Source organism: Engystomops pustulosus, chromosome 11 (assembly GCF_040894005.1).
Source record: "Engystomops pustulosus chromosome 11, aEngPut4.maternal, whole genome shotgun sequence".
NCBI lineage: Eukaryota > Metazoa > Chordata > Amphibia > Anura > Leptodactylidae > Engystomops > Engystomops pustulosus.
In genome coordinates, this window is record NC_092421.1 from 27,110,304 (window position 1) to 27,126,105 (window position 15,802).

The 15,802-nt window shown below is 41.2% G+C and overlaps 1 protein-coding gene across 3 annotated transcripts in view; it reads right to left on the minus strand.

Moving 5' to 3' along the window:
- Positions 1-15,802, minus strand: part of PSD (pleckstrin and Sec7 domain containing) — a 252,804-nt gene that overhangs the window by 85,336 nt on the left and 151,666 nt on the right. The window lies entirely within an intron of this gene.

Here is a 15,802-nt window from a genome sequence, read left to right on the forward strand (position 1 = left end):
CTCCGATTATTCTTTATATTATAGTACATACGACCCCTAGTTACAAACAGACCACTGGATATTGGTACTTTATTGTACTTTAGTCCTAGGCTACAATAAACAGATAAAACAGTTATCACTGGTGTCTGTAATGCCGATTTATTGTTAATCCTGATTTTTATGACAACCCAACATTTTTAAAATCCAATTGCCACAGAGACCAAAAAAGTTCTGGCTGGGATTACAATGATAAAATATACAGTTCCGACTTACATACAAATTCAACCTAAGAACAAACCTTCAGACCCTATCTTGTATGTAACCCGGGGACTGCCTGTATTTGGACGGAAATGCTTGCTGGTTTTCAGCGAACCCTATTAACAGGTCTATTACTTCAGGGTTTACGAACATTTTGCATATATAGGAGACGCGGCTGCCGATGGAAGAGGAACTGCGGGGGAGCACCAGGGCTGCAGCCTGAAGGTGAGTAAAAGGTTTATTATTTTTTGGAGGGTGTCATTTGAGACAAATATATATTAGGAACACACTTCATTATACTGTAAGTAACTGTGGTATTAGTTGGCCCTGCTTAAAGGAGAACTAGCATCAGAAATCTACCTATTAAGCTAGATCTGATGGTAGGTGGCCAGTAATATGCTGGGCCCTAATCTATTTTACCTAATCCTTAAATACATCCTAAATTAGACTACACTTTATCTAACTAATATGTTGATTATTGGCAGAGGCTGCTGGGGCGTGCATTAGCCTTTACTCCTACTGCCCAGAAAGGCTAATCCATGCCACAGTAGCCTCTGCCGGTAATTAGCATATTAGTTAATATTAGCATATTAAAAGTCTAGTTTAGTTTAGGAAGTATTTCCTAAACTATGTGGGCACAATGGTCCACATTTACTAAGAACTGTGCCTGTGAAGTGTGCGCCAGAAATCTAAATCTAGCGCCCTCTGTACTGCTCCGATTCTGCACTTTTTTTTGCCTACAGAACCTATCTTGTATGTAACCCAGGGACTGCCTGTATATTGTAATACAATTGCATTCAAAGGATTTTGTAGATTTACTGCTTCTACATTTCCATATAGAAACAATAATGACAACTATGGGAGCCTTTAACCCTTTAACGACTAGGCCCTTTTTAGTTTTTTTCATTTTCATTTTTAACTCCCCACCTTCAAAAATGTAAAACTTTTTTTGTTTTTACATGTAGAGAGTTGTGTGAGGGCTTGTTTTTTGAGTAACAAATTGCATTTCATAGTGACAGCATTTAATATTCCATGCCGTGTACTGGGAAGCGGGAAAAAAAAATCTGTGATATTGGTGAAAAAATGCATTTGTGGCATTCTCTTGTGGGCTTGGCTTTTACGGCTTTCACTGTGTGCCCCAAATGACATGTCTACTTTATTCTTTGGGTCGGTAAGATAACAGGGATACCAAATTTGTATATGTTTTATAATGTTTTCATACATTAACAAAAACTAAAACCTCCTGTAAAAAAACACATATTCTTAATTTTGCCGTCTTCTGGCGCTAATGACTTTTTCATACTTCGCTGTAGAGATCTGTGTGTTGTGTCATTTTGTGTGACTTTTGATGACGTTTTCAATGCTACCATTTTGTGGACTGTACAGTCTATCTCCATGTTCGCAGCGGGTCCGCAACAGCGCCTCTTGTTTCTTCAGGCCAGACGCACTGAGCTGGCGCCAGCCTGAAGAAAGAAGAGGCGCTGTCGCGGACCCGCCGGGAACATGGAGATAGAAGAGGTGCTGCCCGGAATGGTGAAATTGTACTGAAAAACTCGGCTTATACTCGAGTATATACAGTAGTTCCAGGTTAAATCATATGAAAACACAAGAGGGTCCTTTCTCCACCTGGAGAAAACAAGGCTTAATCTCCAGAGGAGACAAGACTTCTTCACTATAAGAACTGTGAATCTGTGGAATAGCTGAGCTCAGGAGCAGGTCACAGCAGAGAGCTTCAAAAGGGCCTAAATGCCTTCTTAAAGCACAATAACATCAAATGATTATATTATTATATAGAATTGTGTTGACTGACTTCCCCCTTCCCTCCCCTTCCTTGGTTGACCTTGATGGACATATGCCCTTTTTCAACCGTACTATGTAATTTTTTTTAAAATTCAGATTCTCACAGTTGAAGTGTACCTACAATATAAATTACAGACTTCAGGTGGGTAAACTTGCAAAATCGGCAGTGAATCAAATATTAATTTTCTTGACTGTGTATTGCTTTGATAAGCATGACATGCCAGTTATTTCTTCCGCTACATATATTATAATAACCAACAGCTTTATTTTACATTTTCAAAAATGATACATTTTTATATTGCCACTTCTCTAAGAATTCGAAATATTACATAAAAATACTATATTTTGATATCTTTAGTTTTTCCACTTGTTGAGAGACTATAGATTGAAGTGTCCTTCAGTGATGTATTATCGAGCCTCACAAAGTTTTCGAGTGCTATTCAATAGTCAACACATTTTTTTACTGCAACCTTTTGAGCTTAAGAGAAGATAACCCCATCATCACTTTGCTTTGGTGGATTCTGACACCTGTTTCTTTCTTCTGAAACATATTTTCACAGTCAATGGATCAAGGGAAATGGAGGCGTACATTTAAAAGTGAAAACTGCATTATACTTTATACATTTTTGCTTTGTCTGGATGTATTACATGTTAAGCACCCACTGAGATGTTTTTATGTATTATTTATGCATGCATTTTCCACAAATTCCATCTTTTTTTCTGGCCAAAAAGACCAGGGGTGATGGATAGTTACAGACATCACTTAAGAATCAGCAGAGAGTGGAATGGATATTTGTACTCTTTTCTATTCCTGCGTTTGTCTTCGGCTTCAGCAAGAGCCGTGTGCACATGCACTAGATTACCCCTTAGAGATTACTGCCTCCACGCAGGTATGCTGTAGGTATGCTTTGTTGCCAAACAAAGGGATGGAGAAGAAAAGGAAATCAGATCAATATATGTATTTTCTCACACAAACAACTAAAGAATCAGCTATGTTATGCAATGTTTAAAGGGGTTGTCCGATAGATTTTAAAATTCTAGTGGAGGGCTGGGGAGGGATTCTGTACTCACCTTCTCCGTCGCTCCGGGTGTTCTGCACAGGACACAGGAAGTTCGGTTTCCGTCCGGACGTAACTCTTTACTTTAGATAATATTTCCCATGTAATTCCATGATTCCCAAGTCATTAGAAACTTTAGCAACAACTTATCAGATTTTTTATTGAGGTTTATTACACGGTTTACTATTAATCTGTACTACTGATTTATGCAATCTGGCTTCAAAGCCTAGTTTAATTTTAGAGGAAACCTGACATCAAAACAAACATTTTTACCTAACAACAGGTTCCAAAAAACGTATTAATGCTATTTCCCAATGTGTTTTTATAATTAAAGGGGTATTCCAGGAATGTAAGCGTCCGATACAAATCCCCTATACAAATCCTCTAAAAATAGATGAATACAAAACTCAATGTCATTAATCACAAAATGAAGCTTAAAAAGTTTGCTTTAATGATTCACAACATTTTATGAGCTTTTAAAAATAGGCTGAGTTATCTGCAATATGGTTACAGGATACTACAACTACCACGAGCTCTCATTTCTCAGTAACAGCGCCTCCATCTCATGCTCTGCTCCCAGTGATGCTCTAACATAATGTCCTGCTCTTTTACCATAGTAATGATGTAATCACAGCACATAACCACAGCCCCACTGAGATGGTGACTCACCACAACCCCGGCCATACTGGATGTAACGCATACATTACTGGTGCACCATGTGGCAGCGCATGTGCCAGCACCCCCCTTTATCAATATTTTGACCTGCCATGTGCTGGTAGCCTCCATGTACATCATCATCTAGTCCACTACATGTAAAAACATTCTCTTGCCTAAACAAAGCGCCACACCTGTCTACAGTTGAAAACGTAATGTAGCTGAGCTGCAATACCATGTACTACCTGTTTATGGAAGGAAGCATTGAGGTTTTTCAAATCCAAGACAACCCCTTTAAATCTGCCAGCAAGCAAAGTAAAAACATATTCACCATACAGTGCTACATATAAGGCTCTCCCCGAATCCTTCCAACCAAGTCACATGTAAACGCACCCTCCTGCTCCCCCAGCCTCCTAACATGCAGTTCCATGTAAATGCATCCCTCTTGTCCCTTCAGCCCCTATAAATGACATCACAATTGTCCTGCCTAACATCCCTTCACTTTTCTCCTCCATGAACTGACACCTGAGCACAGATATCTGAGGCTTCTTTGCTCCTTGATGATAGGCCCTGCCCGTCAGTGACATCAAACCCACTGCAAGCTAGCAAGAAGTCTAACACAGTCATGATAAGGACATGTGATGTGGACATGTGACCAGCAGCCATCTTCAATCCTATGTCTGCACAACCAGAACAAAATCAATGGACTGATCCAATCAAAGGGCCAGTAGTAATTTAATTCTTCATTATAATGGTTCCACTCACTTTTAAAAGTTGATAAAAGTTTACCTGGCTCCCTGCCGACAAACTGAGTCATGGGGACATTGGAGTCCCTGGTGTCATCATCATCTCCTCTACGCTCTGCCAGTTCTCTCCCTTCCTCCCTAAGACGCGGGCTGACTTAGATTTCCTTGGGGCATAGACTAATGGCTGCATGAGGAAAGGGGAGACAAGGGGAATTGGGGAGGGAGAGAGTAGGGGGGATTGAGGAGGGAGGAGGAGAATAGGAGGGAGGAGGAGAGTAAGAGGGATTGAGGAGGGAGGAGGAGAATAGGAGGGAGGAGGAGAGTAGGGGGGATTGAGGAGGGATGGGGAGAGTAGGGGGGATTGAGGAGGGATGGGGAGAGTAGGGGGGATTGAGGGGGGATTGAGGGGGAGAGTAGGGGGATTGAGGGGGAGAGTAGGGGGATTGAGGAGGAAGGGGGAGAGTAGGGGGATTGAGGGGGAGAGTAGGGGGATTGAGGAGGAAGGGGGAGAGTAGGGGGATTGAGGAGGGAGGGGGAGAGGAGGGGGATTGAGGAGGGAGGGGGAGAGTAGGGGGATTGAGGAGGGAGGAGGAGAGTAGGAGGATTGAGGAGGGAGGGGGAGAGTAGGGGAATTGAGGAGGAAGGGGGAGAGTAGGGGGATTGAGGAGGGAGGTGGAGAGCAGGGTGATTGAGGAGGGAGGGGGAGAGCAGGGGGACTGTGGAGGGAGGGGGAGAGCAGGGGATTGAGGAGAGAGGGGGAGAGTAGGGGGGATTGAGAAAATCCTGGGGTAGTCACAGGGGCTGGACTTTGGTTTGGATGCATTTCAAAAAACAACATGTGACTTGTCTGTGTTACTCCTCAGAACTTACCCCCCACCTTTGTGCTCTTGTACAGCTCCTGCTCCTTCTCAGAGGTCACAGCCTGGTGACATCAGTGGGGGAGGGACAGAGCTGTACAGGAGCACAAAGATGGAGACAACCTGCAGCTCAGACAAGTTACATGTTTTTTGAAATACATCCAAACCAAAGCCCAGCCACGGTGACTACCCCAGGATTTTCTCAGGATGCAAGAGTTATAACCCAAAATTATATTGTAATGCAAATGCTTAGAAAAGGCAGATAGGCATTTACAATTTACAATCTGTCTTTAGTGAAAATGAGATCCTGGTGACAGGTTCCCTTTAAACAGCCAATCGGAACTTGTCATTAGGTGAAAATGTGCCCCCTGATGACAGGTTCCCTTTACAACAAATAAACAAGACAAAAGTAAATCAGCACATATCTTACTTTTGTCCAACTTACAATGGCACAATGCTGTGAACTCACAGATGTGTTTGATAGGAACCAAGTGAAGACTCGGAGAAGGTTATTCAGCAAAGGTTGAATTTCGCACCAATCTGCAGCAATACACTGATTGACACGCTGCAGATTCTCAGTTTCCCCAATAGATTTTTCCTTTTTTACAGTGTGTAGATGTATAAATCCCCTTCACAACACTCATCCATCCACTGTATCATGCTGCTGATTTTCTAAGCTAAAGCCTGTGTGTAATCTGGAACATGAGGAGATGGCCTAAGGATGCAAGCACATATGGTCAGAACACCTTGGATAGAAATGCCACATGCCACAATCTGGATGATTTGCACCCAGAATCCCATCTGTGGCCGTTTCCTTTATCAGGTGCAAACATAGCAGATACATCACTGAGCATGTGTTACCACAACCGCACAACTGCATTGCTACAATAGAACAGCGGCAACAGTATCCAGTGCATGCCCTTTCTACATATTGGCAATGTGGATTAGAGGTCAGCACTGCCACCTAGTGGTTCTATTAGCATGGGCTACACATTTAGATGACCATAATAATACAGGTGCATTTTATAATCTGTACTATGGATACATATGAAGCAAAGACCAATCTCAGGCTTGAGAAGGAGATCCAAGCATCACCAAGCCTTGTTTGCATATCCCTATACTTTGAAGTGCACATTTCTTTATTGCAGGTTTTTACATAAAGCTAAAGAGAAAATGCTTTCTCTTTGACAGAATCAATTTCTCCAAGTAACATCACCGTGAAGTATTGTGCTTAACGTGAATTATCAGCAGTAACTGTGGCAATGTGTAACAAACTAATAAATCATTCATTCACATCTGATGTCATGGGTGACGATGACTCACGGAGAATTTAGCTATTTTTCCCCCGGATAATTACAATGTTAGTCCTACTGACTCAGTCCACTATTTCTGCCTAATGAACTCACACAGATACAGATAGATTTTATTTTCTAATGGACCTTGTAAGATGCCTTTTAGATTGTATGAAAGGCGTTTATTTTTGTCTTCGCAGCAGATAAATTATTTTTTATCTTCTAATTGCATTTGCCAAATGAATGAGTAACGCTGGCCACACGTGAGGAAGTAGAGGAGCCAATACTGGGCAAATAGTCTGATACTGCAGTGTGTGTGGGCTAAAATGACCAGAATGGTTGAAGACTGGCGTTCAGATGCAGATAACAAGCTATGTGGCCATGTGTGCATATTCACATCTTCCAAAGCCGACCAGTTTATGGGGCAGTTCCAGTTTCCAGAGCAAAATTACTGGGCAGGGGTCACGCTACATCAAAAATTATAATTCATTTAATTTATTTATTATTATTTTTTTCAAGCTGCAATAACTAGCTGGAAAGAGTTACAGAGGATCTGTCAGCTTAAAGGGAACCTGTCATCAGGAGCTCCTTTTTCTGGCTCCCCCATGACCCCATAGAGCAGTGATGGCGAAACTTTTAGTGCCCAAGCTACAACCAAAATCCACTTATTTACCGTGAACTACCAACATGGCATTTTAAGCAGTAATTTATTGCTACCTGTTCTTTCAAATTTTTCAATCGTATCAGCCCGAGGCCACCAAAATAGTTGAAAGAAGGAGGGCAAATTCAGACTCTCATTGTAGCTTCTCTCCATGGTCTCTCTGTACAGGAAGAATGGTTGGTCCAGCAGGAGGACATCCAAAGACAATGCAGCCCTGTCCACACCTTCTCATTTTTCCTGCAGTTCCAAACAGTGCCAATAAAATGTTGCTTTAAAACGGTGCTGAGAGCAGCATCTCTTAAGTTGGCTGGGACTACAGGAAAATTTTATGGATTTGTTCCTGTGAACTCTGCCCTGGGGTGATAACTTGAGTGCCCACAGAAATGGGTCTGAGTGCCACCTCTGGCACCCGTGCCATAGGTTCGCCACCACTGCCATAGAGAATAGAGTCCCAGTGCCAAAGAGTTTTTATAGTAAAACTGGCTTAAAAAGATAAGTTAGATGAAAGTTTACCTTTTTGTATGCAGAGCTGTGTCCCTGGTCCCACGGGAGTGGCCAGTGTGGAGTGCCCCCCCCACCCTCGGGAAATGGCTATTTCATGCATCAATTTCAAATTTTAAAAAACTCCCATATTTCCCCCCACCATAGCTTCCCTCCTCAGGACCTCATACATGTCCTTCTGCCCCAATCGTCACTGGCCACTCCCTGGGGACTAGGGACACATCTGCATATAGAAAGGTAAACTTACATCTTTTTTATCTTTTTTTTTTTTTTTTTTAAAAGCCAGTTTTATTATGAAAACTCTTTGGCAATGAGTACACTATTTTCTATGGGGACTATAATGAGGTGCTATAATGAGCCATGCACCTGTGTGATATCACATGACCAGAGATAGAAAGAGCCGTGCACCTGTGTGACAGCACATGACCAAGGACAGAATTCTATCCACAAGAAGTAAACAATAAAGCTTCCTGTTGAGGGTCAGCAATCTAGAAAACCACAAGGAATGGATACAGAAGTTAATAAAAACAACAATAATAATAATTCTTAAATTTAAATAGGAAAATTGTATAACTTTTCATTACGCAAACAATATAAACTATTTACTGAAAGTGTCAACCCCTTTAACACAACAAACCATTCACAAGTCGAAAGAACATTTAACCCCTTAAGGATGGAGGGTTTTTCGGCTAATTTCTCGCTCTCCAACTTCAAAAATCCATAACTTTTTCATTTTTACGTGTACAGACCTGTGTGAGGGCTTATTTTGTGCGTAACAAATTTTACTTTCCCGTAATGTTATTTATTTTAACATGCCGTGTACTGCGAAGCTGAAAAAAAATTCCAAATGTGGAAAAATTGAAAAAAAACCGCACATGCGTCACGTTCTTGTGGGCTCAGTTTTTACGACTTTCACTCTTCGCTCCAAATAACATGCCTACTTTATTCTTTGGTTCGGTGCGATCGCGGTGATACCAAATTTATATAGGTTTTATTGTGTTTTAATACATTTTCAAAAATTAAACGAATGTGTACAAAAAAGAAAAAAATTTTTTTGCCATCTTCTGACGCTAATAACTTTTTCATACTTTGGCGCACGGAAATGTGTGAGGGGTCATTTTTTGCGAAATGAGGCGACGTTTTCATTGCTACCATTTTGAGGTCTGTGCGACATTTTAATCATTTTTTATTTCATTTTTTATGTTATGTAAAAAGGTGTAAAAGTCGCATTTCGGACATTTGGGCGCCATTTCCCGCCTCGGAGGTCACCGCCGGCCGTAACCGTTTTTATATTTTGATAGATCGGGCATTTTGGGACGCGGCGATACCTAATATGTCTGTGATTTTTACTGTTTGTTATGTTTTATATCCGTTCTAGGGAAAGGGGGGTGATTTGAACTTTTAATATTTTATTAATTTTTTTTATTTTTTAAACTTTTTTTTTTCTTTTTTTTTTCACTATTTTTTAGACCATCTAGGGTACATTTACCCTAGATGATCAGATCGCTCCTACCATATACTGCAATACTACAGTATTGCAATATATGGCGTTTTTGCAGGTCTTACATTACAATGAGCCACTGGCTCATTGTAACGAACCTGCATAAACCATGTAGCCTCGTGTCAAGAGAAGACCCGAGGCTACCATGGTAACCGATCGCCGCCCCCCGATGACGCCCGCGCGCCGCCGTCTTTTAAACGCCGCCCGCGACTTTGCGGGCGGCGTTTAGAGGGTTAATAGCCGCGATCGGTGCAAGCACCGACCGCGGTTATTAGCGGTGGGGGTTTTGTGCAAAATGCAAAAACCCCCACCTCTGTATGAAGAGGACTCAGCCCGTGAGCCCTCTTCATACATCCCTTATACCTCTGCGCCGTAGAGCTACGGCGCAGAGCGTTAAGGGGTTAATTGAATAAACCAGGCAACCATCTCCCATTGCTTCAATACAGCAGCTCATGTGCCTATTGTAGGTTATTCCAGAACAGCTTGATTCTAAGGCTGATGGCACACGTGGCGTTTTGAACGCGTTCTTGGACCGTTTTTGACCAGTCTGAATTAAGATACCGTATAAACTCGTGTATAAGCCGCGTTTTTCAGCACAAAAAATGTGCTGAAAAACGTCCCCTCGGCTTATACACGAGTCAATACTCGTAAAAAATAATTAAAATTGGCCAAAAAATAATAAACTTATATACTCACCCTCCGGTGGCCCCGATGCGCAGCGCTGCTCCCCCGATGTCATCGCGGCTCCTCTTCTGGCTTCCCGGCTCCTCTTCTTGCTTCCGCGCCGTCTTCTGTCTTCTTTAACATCGTGCTGGGCGCCGCCATTGTTCTTCTCCCGTGCGGGAGAGAACAACACAATGTTAAAGAAGACAGAAGTTATTTTTTTTACATTCTGGGCAGGCTGTATACTACTGGGGGCAGGCTGTATACTACTGGGAGCAGGCTGTATACTACTGGGGGCAGGCTGGAGTGGCTGTATACTACTGGGGGCAGGCTGGAGTGGCTGTATACTACTGGGGGCAGGCTGGGGTGGCTGTATACTACTGGGGGCAGGCTGGGGTGGCTGTATACTACTGGGGGCAGGCTGGGGTGGCTGTATACTACTGGGGGCAGGCTGGGGTGGCTGTATACTACTGGGGGCAGGCTGGGTGGCTGTATACTACTGGGGGCAGGCTGTATACTACTGGGGACAGGCTGTATACTACTGGGGGCAGGCTGTATACTACCGGGGGCAGGCTGGGGCAGGCTGTATACTACTGGGTGCAAGCTGTATATTATAGGGGGCTGGCTGGCTATATACTTGGCTGGGTCTGTGACCAATGCATTTCCCACCCTCGGCTTATACTCGAGTCAATAGGTTTTCCCAGTTTTTGGTGGTAAAATTAGGGGTCTCGGCTTATACTCGGGTCGGCTTATACTCGAGTATATACAGTAATTGGTCAAACCTGTCAAAATTGATGTGTTTTCAAAAAATGCATTAGTTTTTCAACGGACTGCTTAAAAATGGGCCAAAATTGCATTCAAAACGCCACGTGTGCCATCACCCTAAGGCTGGTGACACATGAATCCGTTTTTGGTCCATTTTTAAGCAGTCTATTAAAAAACGCATCCAATTATCTTAATTAAAATGAGTAAAAAACGGATGCTTTTTCAAAAAACGCATGCGTTTTTTAACGGACTGCTTAAAAACGGACCAAAAACGGATTCAAAACGCCACATGTGCCGCCGGCCTTACACATGAACTTCACCAACTATCTACTCACTAGAATCTCCTCCGTTCCACCCCTTAGGTGCTATTGTCACAAGATAATCAATGGCATTATCACCGACGACAGGTGAGCAACATAAGGCTCTCTTCCTCATATAAATTTAGTATATTTCTATTTAAAGGATTTAGCATTGGCACAAAATATGCACTTCAGGCTTTTCTCACACAGATTAGTTGTCAGGGAGACTGGACTGAGCTAGAATGAAGATTGACTTAATTTAAAGAGAACCCGTCATGCAAAATAACCCCCTAAACTAAATATATTTTCATGAACTGCCATTAGAGAGCATTGCCTCTATCCCTTCATTGTCCCTCTACATGCCTGTAAACCTAAGCAATGAGGTCCTAAAGCTGTATGCAAATGACCTGTGAAATGTCCAATGAAGCATTAGCATATTCAAGCTGTCCACTCTATTCATGAGTGGGAGGCACAGCCACACCCCCAGTGCTTGACTGACAGCCTGTATAATGATGTGAGGCTGTATAATGATGTGCTTCCTGGTGCTGGTGGCCACGCCCCCTGCAGCCTGTGTGTGTGTGTGTATTTAGGAGAGATACAGCAGCTCCAGGCAGCCATGTTACAGCAGAACATGTCAGATTCATGTGTAGCTGATGTCTGTGTCTCTCACCTGTATATTAGGAGGATGCAGCATGTCAGCAGATGCAGCACACACTAACTATGCTTTACTATACATTACACACAGACATGAGCAGGGGGAGGAGAGGGGAGGGGTAACAGGGGTGACATCACTGCCTCTGACCATGTGACCAGCCTCATTTACATGATATAAAATAGATGATTTTACAATGATTAATGTATGAAATAACTAGATAAAGGCTGGGATGGGATCCTTGTGAGCTGCTTCAACAGGTAGTAGTGACAGGACAAGTGACACAGACCTGATGACAGGTGTCCTTTAAGCCGAGCTAACACTTCAACAAACTACAAAACTACAATTGTCTAATGTGTGTACATTAGGAGTAACATGGTTTCTAGCCATGATGTGACTTGTAGTCTTCATTTTCTAACTTGTCAGTGTACGCAGTGAGCTTCCATCTGCCAGGAGTCACTGCTTCACCTCCACCGAGTATCTTTATAATCTCACTGAGCTACTTGTTGTGAGACAGAATTCACAAAATTGTCAGAAAGAAAAGCAGATAAGGAGAGAGGATGATAAGAACCAGAGTAAGTGAACAAGGAAGTACTTTGCTCTGATAATGAAATGTTACAAAGTTTCTCTTACGCTTTGCTAAATAAGAAAAAATTCCCGGGAAGATAAAAGCCGTGATGGAAAGGACTGGAGATCCGAGGTAAGTATTAAAAACACTTCCTTTATTTAGTGGCTACTCGTTTCGGGTTTTGGGGAAGGAACTCTCCCCTTTATCAGGTCATATGTATTTAGTACATATTACTGATATTTTAAAACAAAAATGGTGCTAAATGGAAACTGGAGAGGGATTGGATAATGGGGAGGGAATATCTACGTCATAGATTTCTCATAACATTTAAAAGAATAAGATAATGAAATAAAAAGTAGAACATAATCAATAATAGAGTAGTAAAAAGTCTTCTTTTTACACTTTGCTAACACTACTTAAGGACACCCGACTTACAGATGACCCCTAGTTACAGACGGATCTCTCTGGCCACTGTGACCTCTGGACACTTTTAGTCCCAGGCTGTAAGGAGTCTGCAATGAAGCTTTATTGATAATCCTTGGTCCCTTTACAGCAAAAAATGTAGTAAATACTATTGTCACTGGGACAAAAAAATTTTTTGGTCTGGAGCTACAATTATAAAATATACAGTTCCGACTAACATACAAATTCAACTTAAGTACAAACCCAAGGAACCTATCTTGTACTTAACCTGGGGCCTGCCTGCATAGGCTGTAGTGATAATCAGGGATGTATGGGATGTACACAAGCACTGCCTTCATGCGGATGAGAACAGCTTCAGCACCATTATGGTGTCTGGGCAACATGATTATCTCCTGTATGTGACAGCGTCTCTGCACGTGATAGGAGAAGAGGTAAGGGGGCGGGGTATTTTGTTTATAAATCCCGGGATTAGCCAATGGTTTTCATCTTTGCATAATGCTAAAGGATCATAATTGGGTTTCCCTAACAAGGTTCCCATGCACGCTTAGCCACTCCTCTATCTATGTTTTGATAATTAGAACAACTTTATCATTCACCAATCCTCTGATAGCTTTGATAGGAAATGTGCCGGGGGTGAGGGGTACAGAACATGGTACTGCCCTTGTATAGGCAGGATCAATTTTGTGGATGTTAGGGACAGTCTATCTATACACACTTTTCTGTCTCCACAACATCAGACTGGATGAGCAGACATCCAGCCCCTTTATACCCGCGGTTTCTATGGGCTAAGTATAGTTGCTCACAGTAACACCTATGTCTGGTATCATGTGGCGTGAAGGAGAATATAAACCTCAACCCGGATTTTTGATGTAGATTTGTTCTATTTAATTCCATCTTGAAAGTTAAAGCGTAACTGTAAAGTTACTGACAATAAATAGTTTTAGCACAGCTGGAGAGAGCCTTTGAGAATAATTCCATCAATACCCGTATCATGATGTTGGCTTCTTCCTAGCCTGAGATATATTTGGTATATTTAACATTATTTCTTATTAAATCAGATTCAGCTATTCATGATGTGGGTGGGCACTTCCAGGTTGCCTCAGCTCAGGGCACTAAAGCCAAAACAGGACAGCATGTTTGTAATTGGCCGATCTGTAGCATGTGATGAGTCACATGCTTGTGACATCACTAAAAGTCTTTAAAGCCCCTCCTAATAAGCCTCCTCTCTATCCAACAAAGATGTAGAGAGCATATTAAAACAGAGACACACTCAACCCATGGTAAACACTTAGAGGTGTGCATCACATTTTTGCCAGCTACATCAAATTTGTACAGATGTATTCCTTTGAGTTGTCAGAATTTTGTTTTTATAAGAGAACTTAAAGGAAATCTACCATTTGATTTAATGCAGTATGAAGCAAACATACCTTGAGAATGCTGTAGCTACACGGATGCAGGATCATATCTTGGTTAAACCCTGTGCTGAGTGATTTTGCTGATAAAACAGATATAAAATTATGATAATGAATCTCTGTCACTTCTATGGCTGCTAGAGCGCTTGCTTTCCCGCTTCTCATAGCAGGAGAGTGTCTCTCTGCAGAGGATGATGATGCAATCAGTTTTCTCCATGCCAGACAGAATAATCAATTGCTGCACCATCCCTCAGTTGTTGTGTATGAGTGATCCAGCTCAGGTTGATTAGTGCTTGAATAGTCATGCTTTACTTAGCAGCCATTTGTAATTCCAGGCTCCCGTGTGTTTATCTAGACAGCCATGCTTTCCCAAGGTCCTGAATGTTATAATTGTTTTTTCAGCAAAACCCCTCAACTCAGGTATTAACCAAGATATGATTCTGCATCAGTGTAGCTACAGCATTCTCAAGGTATGTTTGCTTCATAATGCAACAAATCAAATGGTAGATTTCCTTTAAACGCAATATTATTAATTTCATATGGGGTTGAGACAGGGGAAAGGGTACACATACATATGTATATATATATATATATATATATATATATACATATATATATATATATATACATATATATATATATATATACATATATATATATATATATATATATATATATATATATATATATATATTATTCATTGTTTAGTACTTGCAAAAGAAACATTTCTTCATAAACTAAATACATACATTTCAGTTAAATTAAATCTACCAACATAATCCTGTGACTGTGGTAATCGTCTTATATTTGTTATCCATGGCCTCCTTCCTCAATTCAACTTTTAAAATTACAGGCTATTACTCTCTCTCCTTCTCCCTCAGCACTTACCTCCTCCCTCTGCTTGACCTCACTATAGCAGAGTAAGCTTCAGCACATGGTGGGAGGGGGTGGGACTAACAGCCTGTAAATATATAGCAAAGAGGGGCTTTGGTAACAATGCAGGTTAGCATAATTTTAGAAGTCGATTTTAAAAGGAGGATAATATAAGTAGATTACCACAGTCACAGGGCCGGGATCTATGAGTAAGTGCCCCTGGTTTGTCATGATGGATTTTGATGATAAATTTCCTTTAAAAGCACCAATAATTATAACAATTAAAAAAAATAAATAAGAGAAGCAGTCCTAGCAGATATGGAAGTCAGCCTTTCAGAATCGTAAAACAAGGCAATTATACACAAAATACAGAGATGGAATTTGGTAAGAACTGTATAATGAGTCACTGCTCCAGCAGCTGGGAACTCCAACGCAGGAAAGTCTGATCAGGGTTTAACTTTCCAAATAACTATTGCTTTTAGATGAAAAATACCAAATTTTGACTGAGAGCATCTGTGCATCATTCATGTTTTTTTTTTTTAATCTCCAAGATACAATTCATCAACAAAAGTAATGATCAAACAGATATACATTGTGGGGTGTCTGTCTGATAAATATTAATGAACTAATAGAATTACATGCTTGGTTTCTCTATACAAAAAAAAAAAAATCTTTGGAATAGCACAATTTAAATGCAAAATTTATTTAAATTGGTGTTTAGATATGAGAATACATAATATAAGGTCCACTACATAAATTTCTAAAGGGAATCTGTCAGCAGGATTAATCCCCACCCACAAAATAATTCTACTGTCATTTAGGACTTATTAGTATTACTAG